The sequence below is a fragment of the Pagrus major genome, chromosome 24 (assembly GCF_040436345.1).
Source record: "Pagrus major chromosome 24, Pma_NU_1.0".
NCBI lineage: Eukaryota > Metazoa > Chordata > Actinopteri > Spariformes > Sparidae > Pagrus > Pagrus major.
Window position 1 is genome coordinate 12,946,354 of NC_133238.1, and position 10,016 is coordinate 12,956,369.

Sequence of the window (10,016 nt, forward strand, 5' to 3'; positions counted from 1 at the left end):
TATGTAAACTCTGTCAAATGTCTTTTTTTCTGACATGGAGAGTTGACGCTGTTTCAATAGTTCCTCTAGATTTTGCACTCATTTCAATATTGAATGACTTGTATCAACTCAGTGTTTATGTTAATTTAAATCAGGTTGTTTAGTGAAGTTCACGTGGAGAGCTCAGAGCAGGCACACAGTAAACAGTAAAAAACCATACGGTCCTCATCATAGACGAGCATGAACGTTTTGTATAAAATCCATTTTGAAGGAGCTTGCAGTGAATCTTTTCTCTTTTTGTACATTGAGATACTTGTTACCGTCCTCTTCACTCACATTCCCCCCCTCCCCGCCCCTGCACTATGAATGTAAGCACGCCTTGAACTGCCACATCGAAATACAACTGACCACACGCAGGCCTACGACACCTAAAAGTCAACCGCTGAGATACCTGAGCTAACACAAAGCCCCTGAACGCCTCATTTTGTACACATGGCAAAAAAAAACAGGCGATATGGAAGCCCAGTTACGCCAAGAAACAAAAAGGATGCATGAAAAGTTAAAAGTTAGCCTCATAGAAAAAGACATTTTGACTTAGATTAAGTCAAAATGCATTGATTTTTACGGAGAATCTCATAATTCTGATTAAGTCGGATGTTGATTTAGTATCTCACACATTTGACTTAGTGCTTCTAAATTACTAACTCTTAATTTTTGACATAGTATTCATGTTGCATTTTCGACTTATTTTTAATTATTAATGATAGATTTTTACTGAATATCCCCAAATCCTTTTGTTTCCTGACTTAGCAAGTCAGTCGTTTCACTGTATCATACTAAGTAGAGCTGCAACCATTAATCAACCGATTATTTATCAACTATTAAGTTAATTACCAAACTATTTTGATCATCGTTTCATTGGTTTGAATAATTAAATTAAAAAAAAACAATTCCAGATTCTTGAAATGCAAACATTTTCTGGTTTCTTTATATTTTTTTCTTAATTTTCTTTTAAATGTCCTCTTTTTCTTTGACAGTAAACTGAATGTTTTTGGATTTTTGAACAAACAAGACACTGAAGACGACATCTTGTGATGTAATTGTGAACTAATCGACATTATTGTCATTGTTGATTAATTATCGTTAGCTTGCAGCCATACTTAGTAGTGACAAGACTTGTCTTCTTATGACTATTTTTGGCAGAAATGGGCTTCCATAAGACCAAAGTTACTACAGACACACTGCTTTTTTATGTGTATTAATGGTACAAAAACAACTTTAAAAACCTAAACAGCGCATTTTATGCAAAGTCAGGGAGGGTACATTTGAAACTGATCATGTTTCCAATTTTTGAAGCCGATTTTGATAAAAGTCCTGGACCTACTGTTTTCCTTGTTTACACTTGTAGAGAATGTAACTAATCCAGAATATAATCGAGCATTATTTCTGTATGAAGTTGGGTAAAGTTTCATGTACAAGATCAGTTTAATTCCAATGATTTCAGTCTCATTATGAAAATATTATCCGCACTGCCCTCTTGTCCGTCTCACCAGAATGTACCAAAGTTTAGAGCCGAAGCCGGCTGCCTCACATCTAACAACCTCCCACTCTCTCTGTACAGTCCACCTCACTTTTAAATATGAATGTTTGTCAGCACTCCTCTCCTAAAATAAAATGTCATCTCTCTATGCAAGCTTTTTCTTCTTCTTCTTCTTCTTCCTCCTTCCATGCCACTTTGACTGTAATTGAACAAACAGAGCAGGATAATAAATACAAATCAATATATGTGTCCTGTCTTTTTCTGTTAAAACAGATATTCTGTCATGTTTTATTTCCAGCTCTAATGGTTATCATCTTCCTGTTCCAGCAGGACGTGAAGCGTAATGAAAAACAAAAGATAATCCTCTTGAATCAGAGCTTTGCTGTTGACTTAAGAACAAGGGATGTGTCAGCTAGATCCGACAGGTGGATGGAGGATGAAAAGTGACGCCTGAATGAATAAAATTAAATGTCAACAATTAAATATAATACTTTTTAAAACCAGCAGCAGATTTGAGAGCTGTCTCCAGTGAAGCAGCAGCAGCTCCCTCTGCTGTGTGTAGAGAGAAGTAAAAAGCTTACAGCACCTGGTATTCCCAGGCGGTCTCCCATCCAAGTACTAACCAGGCCCGACCCTGCTTAGCTTCCGAGATCGGACGAGATCGGGCGTGTTCAGAGTGGTATGGCCGTAAGCGAGAGGTGAAGATACAAACAGGCCTTTTATAGATGATGTTAGACACATTATGTAGTCTTATATTTTACATGTAGATTGTTTTCCTCATATATTTACTGTGATAACAATATTCTTTATAATATATGGCATAAATGTAGTAGAGTAGAAACTATTATGAGTGAATATACAATAGTATGACAGGGAGAATCACTGCGTTATAAAGAGTTATTATTATATATCATCAGTAAATATAAAGTACATAGAGAAAGAGACAATCTACGTGTAAAATATAAGACTACGTGATGTTACATCATCTATAAAAAGGCCTGTTCGTAGCATCACCTCTCGCTTACGGCCATACCACTCTGAACACGCCCGATCTCGTCCGATCTCGGAAGCTAAGCAGGGTCGGGCCTGGTTAGTACTTGGATGGGAGACCGCCTGGGAATACCAGGTGCTGTAAGCTTTTTACTTCTCTCTACACACAGCAGAGGGAGCTGCTGCTGCTACGTCATTGGAGAAACAGATCATTTAGTTTTGTTTTAACTCAAAACAATTATTTTCTCTCCCTGAGTGTTGAAACTTCTGATACTCTTAAATATGGAACATGAAGTTGTAATGAACTTTTTAAAAAGTGTTGGTAAGCAGCACTTTAGGGAGCAAGGTTTGAACCCAGAGCCTTGAACATGATGCATAACAGACTGGACTAATGACTGAGACATATTGTGTTGCTTCCCTCAAATCTTTTCATGAGATCCCAAATTGATTTGAACAGACATTATTTACATCCTCGATGCACCCTTTGAGCTTGTGCACCCACTTCAGGTAGGGTGCTTTTAGCTTAGCAGCCAATTAGGGCTGTAATTGGTCTATAAAATGTTAGAAAATGTCAAAAGCTGGTTTGAGAGCTGTCATAAAGTCATGCTTTGTGTGTAATGAAGAGTCAGCAGCTCCCTCTGCTGTGTGTAGAGAGAAGTAAAAAGCTTACAGCACCTGGTATTCCCAGGCGGTCTCCCATCCAAGTACTAACCAGGCCCGACCCTGCTTAGCTTCCGAGATCGGACGAGATCGGGCGTGTTCAGAGTGGTATGGCCGTAAGCGAGAGATGAAGCTACAAACAGGCCTTTTATAGATGATGTTAGACACATTATGTAGTCTTATATTTTACATGTAGATTGTTTTCCTCATATATTTACTGTGATAACAATATTATTTATAATATATGGCATAAATGTAGTAGAGTAGAAACTATTATGAGTGAAGAAGCCTACGACTACCTCCTAAAGAAAACATGACTTAAATACAGTAGCTGAGTAAATGTACTTATACTTCTGGAACAGTCTTTATCATTCAGCTGTGTAAATGATGTCATTAGTCTTTTAGGTTAGGCAGCTAAGTAGGGCTGTAACTGAGGTGGGTAATAACGATTTACATATACTTCATTACATTTACTTAAGTAACTTTTTGGATAACTTGTACTTTTAAGAGCATAATTATGATTAAAATAATGCAATATATATAGAACTGTAGGCTAACTGTAACGGATTGCCTTTACATTCTGCATAACATTCTCTGTGTTTGCCAGGTGCATGTACAGTGAATTTGGTCAATATCACTCCTTGCTATAAGGACTTACAGGGTGCAGTCACTTTTCGGCAGGGCCTGCCGAAAAGTGACTGCACCCTGTAACTCTGGATTGGGAGGGGTTACATTCTCTGTCTTTTCAGCATTAATAGTAGAGGAAACCAGGTGCACGTACAGTGAATTTGGTCAATATCACTCCTTGCAATAAGGACTTACAGGGTGCAGTCACTTTTCGGCAGGGCCTGCCGAAAAGTGACTGCACCCTGTAACTCTGGATTGGGAGGGGTTACATTCTCTGTCTTTTCAGCATTAAAAGTAGAGGAAACCAGGTGCATGTACAGTGGATTTGGTCAATATCACTCCTTGCAATAAGGACTTACAGGGTGCAGTCACTTTTCGGCAGGGCCTGCCGAAAAGTGACTGCACCCTGTAACTCTGCCTGCATGGCAGGCCCTGCCGAAAAGTGACTGCACCCTGTAACTCTGGATTGGGAGGGGTTACATTCTCTGTCTTTTCAGCATTAAAAGTAGAGGAAACCAGGTGCATGTACAGTGAATTTGGTCAATATCACTCCTTGCTATAAGGACTTACAGGGTGAAGTCACTTTTCGGCAGGGCCTGCCGAAAAGTGACTTCACCCTGTAACTCTGGATTGGGAGGGGTTACATTCTCTGTCTTTTCAGCATTAAAAGTAGAGGAAACCAGGTGCATGTACAGTGAATTTGGTCAATATCACTCCTTGCAATAAGGACTTACAGGGTGCAGTCACTTTTCGGCAGGGCCTGCCGAAAAGTGACTGCACCCTGTAACTCTGGATTGGGAGGGGTTACATTCTCTGTCTTTTCAGCATTAAATGTAGAGGAAACCAGGTGCATGTACAGTGAATTTGGTCAATATCACTCCTTGCAATAAGGACTTACAGGGTGCAGTCACTTTTCGGCAGGCCCTGCCGAAAAGTGACTGCACCCTGTAACTCTGGATTGGGAGGGGTTACATTCTCTGTCTTTTCAGCATTAAAAGTAGAGGAAACCAGGTGCATGTACAGTGAATTTGGTCAATATCACTCCTTGCAATAAGGACTTACAGGGTGCAGTCACTTTTCGGCAGGCCCTGCCGAAAAGTGACTGCACCCTGTAACTCTGGATTGGGAGGGGTTACATTCTCTGTCTTTTCAGCATTAAATGTAGAGGAAACCAGGTGCATGTACAGTGAATTTGGTCAATATCACTCCTTGCAATAAGGACTTACAGGGTGCAGTCACTTTTCGGCAGGCCCTGCCGAAAAGTGACTGCACCCTGTAACTCTGGATTGGGAGGGGTTACATTCTCTGTCTTTTCAGCATTAATAGTAGAGGAAACCAGGTGCATGTACAGTGAATTTGGTCAATATCACTCCTTGCAATAAGGACTTACAGGGTGCAGTCACTTTTCGGCAGGGCCTGCCGAAAAGTGACTGCACCCTGTAACTCTGGATTGGGAGGGGTTACATTCTCTGTCTTTTCAGCATTAAATGTAGAGGAAACCAGGTGCATGTACAGTGAATTTGGTCAATATCACTCCTTGCAATAAGGACTTACAGGGTGCAGTCACTTTTCGGCAGGGCCTGCCGAAAAGTGACTGCACCCTGTAACTCTGGATTGGGAGGGGTTACATTCTCTGTCTTTTCAGCATTAAAAGTAGAGGAAACCAGGTGCATGTACAGTGAATTTGGTCAATATCACTCCTTGCTATAAAGGACTTACAGGGTGCAGTCACTTTTCGGCAGGGCCTGCCGAAAAGTGACTGCACCCTGTAACTCTGGATTGGGAGGGGTTACATTCTCTGTCTTTTCAGCATTGAAAGTAGAGGAAACCAGGTGCATGTACAGTGAATTTGGTCAATATCACTCCTTGCTATAAGGACTTACAGGGTGCAGTCACTTTTCGGCAGGGCCTGCCGAAAAGTGACTGCACCCTGTAACTCTGGATTGGGAGGGGTTACATTCTCTGTCTTTTCAGCATTGAAAGTAGAGGAAACCAGGTGCATGTACAGTGAATTTGGTCAATATCACTCCTTGCTATAAGGACTTACAGGGTGCAGTCACTTTTCGGCAGGGCCTGCCGAAAAGTGACTGCACCCTGTAAGTCCTTATTGCAAGGAGTGATATTGACCAAATTCACTGTACATGCACCTGGCAAACACAGAGAATGTTATGCAGAATGTAAAGGCAATCCGTTACAGTTAGCCTACAGTTCGATATATACTGTATTATTGTATTCATAATTATGCTCTTAAAAGTACAAGTTATCCAAAAAGTTACTTAAGTAAATGTAATGAAGTAAATGTAAATCGTTATTACCCACCTCTGATAGCACTTACTAATTTCTCAGTATGTTATATGATTGCTATCTAATGTGACGTGGAAACACTCCTGCATTCTTTTCTGCATTGATTTCCTAATCCTCGTTATAAAATCACTGAAACAGGGATATTGAATTATGACTTTATTTATAGATCAAAGCGGTGTAAAATCACATTGCAACAACGGTAACAACAACAACAACAATAAAAGTGGCAAGGTAAAGCATCTACCCTCATCAATTGTTGACAACTAGCCTACATCATGGAAACATGAGGTTACTTTTTTTATCTGCGCCAGCTTATCTGCCAGCTGACCCGTAGTAGACCTACGCCCACTTCCTCTGAACTGATGCGCGTTCCCGTCGGGGGCAGTCGTTTTTCGGCAAGCAGTCTCTTCTCGGCACTACACCGGCAGAAACCAAATACGGCGCCAGCTTTGAATGCGGAGTAAGATGTCGGATTCACAGGTAAAGTTACTACAATGCACGTTGAAACTAACGTAAATCTTGTAAGTCATTACAATGTCCACAGCTAAGCTCCACAGCCAAGCTAGCGTAACGTCACTAGCATGTTACAGCTACGTTACAGCTAGGTAATAAGTTACTACTTATCACCAGCTAAGTTAGCCACTTCTAAAAGTTATTGCGGGCCAAGAGACTAACAGATGCTGCCGTCAGCTTTAATCACAACGATCACTTCCACATTGTGGCTGAAAACTAAACCTGCATGAGCCTCGGACCAGCTGTGTCCCAGCTGTTGTCCGAGTAGCACCAGACCGCGACACAAACGTGCCGTAAACCGTAGTCTCTTGTTTATGACAGATAAGACACAAATACACACATCGTAACGCGTATATGATTATCCATCATATTGATTTAGCAAAGGCTTCGTTGAAAACAAACGGACAAGACCGGGAGGAGGGTTAGCAAAACTGCTGAGTAGTGACGGGGCGAGAGGTTTTTATGGAGAAATAAATCCGGATAGGATGAATGAAACCCCAACGTGAAGCGGAGGGTTTCATTTACTTTTGACTTGCTGCTTCATTTAGCTGCCACGAGCAAATACATAGGCTGATTTGTTGTAAACATGATAGCAATGTTAGCTTGTTGTTAGCTTACAATGCTAACATAAAGGCTAACGTCTCCGTCGAACAAGTAAACAAGTGTTGACAATACTGCAGAGACAGAAATTGTCTCGACACCGTCTAATGACACAGAAACAAACTAACGGCAGCTTTCACAGTCATAAGCCAGCATCGGCATGAAAGTTATCTGTGTCACCACATCCACAATAAAGACGAAAGATTACCTGCTCAACAGAAACTCCACTGTATCAGCATCGGGTCCATATCTTCACGGACCTTTCGCCACCTTTCAAATGATGACCCGATGTTTACTCGGGTTTGAGACCTCTTTGTTTACATCTCCGCTTTGTGTCTGTCTTTTCAGTGACAGACTTTCGCTTTCTTTCAGCCTTTGCCGGTGGGGCAAGCTCTGCTTTCCCTCCGTACTTGAACTGCTCAGGGCAAAACAAACCTCTTGTCCGCTTGTAGTTTCAAATGCGGAAGTGGGTCGACACGAGGCGGGAGCAGGAGCTGGAGAGTGAGCGAGGGGATTGGATGGGAAAATTGACCAATAGGAGCCATGCGGCCACATGGCTCCTATTGGTCAATTTCTTTTCAGTTTTGCAGGCGCTAGGCAGAATGGATTTATTTGGTTCCTTTTGCTCTTCACATTGTGTAGGTCGTACTATTGGGCCATAACCACCATCTAAATAATGTTAATAATAATGATCAATCTTTCAAATCGTAGACCATAGCTTTAATATTTTCTAGTTTCTTTAGTCCTCTATGACAGTATCCTGAATATTTTGAAGTTTGTTGACAAAACAGGACATTTAAGGACGTCTTCTTGGGCTCTGGGAAATATTAATTATCATTTTTCAACATTTTCTAACATTTTATAGACCAGTTACAGCCCTACTTAGCTGCATGACCTAAAAGACTAATGACATCATTTACACAGCTGAATGATAAAGACTGTTCAAGAAGTATAAGTACATTTACTCAGCTACTGTATTTAAGTCATGTTTTCTTTATAGGTAGTCGTAGGCTTCCTCACTCATAATAGTTTCTACTATACTACATGTATACTATATATTATAAATAATATTTTTAGCACAGTAAATATATGAGGAAAACAATCTACATGTAAAATATAAGACTATGTGATGTTACATCATCTATAAAAGGCCTGTTTGTAGCTTCATCTCTCGCTTACGGCCATACCACTCTGAACACGCCCGATCTCGTCCGATCTCGGAAGCTAAGCAGGGTCGGGCCTGGTTAGTACTTGGATGGGAGACCGCCTGGGAATACCAGGTGCTGTAAGCTTTTTACTTCTCTCTACACACAGCAGAGGGAGCTGCTGACTCTTCATTACACACAAAGCATGACTTTATGACAGCTCTCAAACCAGCTTTCGACATTTTCTAACATTTTATAGACCAATTACAGCCCTAATTGGCTGCTAAGCTAAAAGCACCCTGCCTGAAGTGGGTGCACAAGCTCGAAGGGTGCATTGAGGATGTAAATAATGTCTGTTCAAATCAATTTGGGATCTCATGAAAAGATTTGAGGGAAGCAACACAAAATGTCTCAGTCATTAGTCCAGTCTGTTATGCATCATGTTCAAGGCTCTGGGTTCAAACCTTGCTCCCTAAAGTGCTGCTTACCAACACTTTTTAAAAAGTTCATTGCAACTTCACGTTTCATATTTAAGAGTATCAGAAGTTGCAACACTCAGGGAGAGGAAATTATTGTTTTGAGTTAAAGCAAAACTAAATGATCTGTTTCTCCAGTGAAGCGGCAGCAGCAGCTCCCTCTGCTGTGTGTAGAGAGAAGTAAAAAGCTTACAGCACCTGGTATTCCCAGGCGGTCTCCCATCCAAGTACTAACCAGGCCCGACCCTGCTTAGCTTCCGAGATCGGACGAGATCGGGCGTGTTCAGAGTGGTATGGCCGTAAGCGAGAGATGAAGCTACAAACAGGCCTTTTATAGATGATGTAACATCATGTAGTCTTATATTTTTAAATGGAAACTGTTTCTTTTCTATATTTACCATACTACTACTACTACTAATAATAATACTAACAAAAACAACAACAATATTAATAATAATATGACGTTATTCTATATTATAGGATAAGTACCTCAAAATATCGCGTTAGTTGAATATGGTAAATGTAGTCAGACTTCAATGCTGAAACCGACAGTTTATCATTCATGTGTGGGAATGATGTCAATGTAATCAGAGCGCATTTCCTGAATTTGTAAAAACATATTTCTATGTAAAACCAGACAGATACACGATGATCATCATCTATAAAAGGCCTGTTTGTATCTTCACTTCTCGCTTACGGCCATACCACTCTGAACACGCCCGATCTCGTCTGATCTCGGAAGCTAAGCAGGGTCGGGCCTGGTTAGTACTTGGATGGGAGACCGCCTGGGAATACCAGGTGCTGTAAGCTTTTTACTTCTCTGCACGCACAGCAGAGGGTGCTGCTGCTGCTTCATTAGAGAAACTGATCATTTTCAGTGTTTCATGTTTCACAGCTTAAACTCATTACATTATTTCTTCACTGGACACAAAACTGACTTTTGACAGCTCTGACACAACCAGCTGAGTTTTAATGCTGCAGCTTGAACTTCATCTCGGCCAACAGTTTCAACAAACATAATATCTCATAACTGAATTAGTCAGAAATGGCATTGTTTCTCTTATTTCTGACTTTGACAATCTCTTCAGTGTTTCACTACCTCATACTTAGTAGCTGAGCACCAACGATTAATTGATTGGTTGTCAACTATTAAATGAGTTCAGCCTGTGACACTCACCTGAG

At 40.8% G+C, this 10,016-nt stretch overlaps 6 non-coding genes across 6 annotated transcripts; 3 read left to right on the forward strand and 3 right to left on the reverse strand.

The window, feature by feature from the left end:
• Positions 1–2,093: 2,093 nt before the first annotated feature.
• LOC140992475 (5S ribosomal RNA) lies at positions 2,094–2,212 on the reverse strand. The gene has a single exon (XR_012178055.1). It is a non-coding gene; the product is annotated as a 5S ribosomal RNA (ribosomal RNA).
• A 326-nt stretch (positions 2,213–2,538) lies between these two features.
• Positions 2,539–2,657, forward strand: LOC140992735 (5S ribosomal RNA). The gene has a single exon (XR_012178290.1). It is a non-coding gene; the product is annotated as a 5S ribosomal RNA (ribosomal RNA).
• A 515-nt stretch (positions 2,658–3,172) lies between these two features.
• On the reverse strand, positions 3,173–3,291 carry LOC140992857 (5S ribosomal RNA). The gene has a single exon (XR_012178390.1). It is a non-coding gene; the product is annotated as a 5S ribosomal RNA (ribosomal RNA).
• Positions 3,292–8,386: 5,095 nt separating this feature from the next.
• LOC140992980 (5S ribosomal RNA) lies at positions 8,387–8,505 on the forward strand. The gene has a single exon (XR_012178501.1). It is a non-coding gene; the product is annotated as a 5S ribosomal RNA (ribosomal RNA).
• A 515-nt stretch (positions 8,506–9,020) lies between these two features.
• LOC140993103 (5S ribosomal RNA) lies at positions 9,021–9,139 on the reverse strand. Its single transcript, XR_012178605.1, has one exon. It is a non-coding gene; the product is annotated as a 5S ribosomal RNA (ribosomal RNA).
• A 386-nt stretch (positions 9,140–9,525) lies between these two features.
• Positions 9,526–9,644, forward strand: LOC140992680 (5S ribosomal RNA). The gene has a single exon (XR_012178240.1). It is a non-coding gene; the product is annotated as a 5S ribosomal RNA (ribosomal RNA).
• The last annotated feature ends 372 nt before the right edge of the window (positions 9,645–10,016 follow it).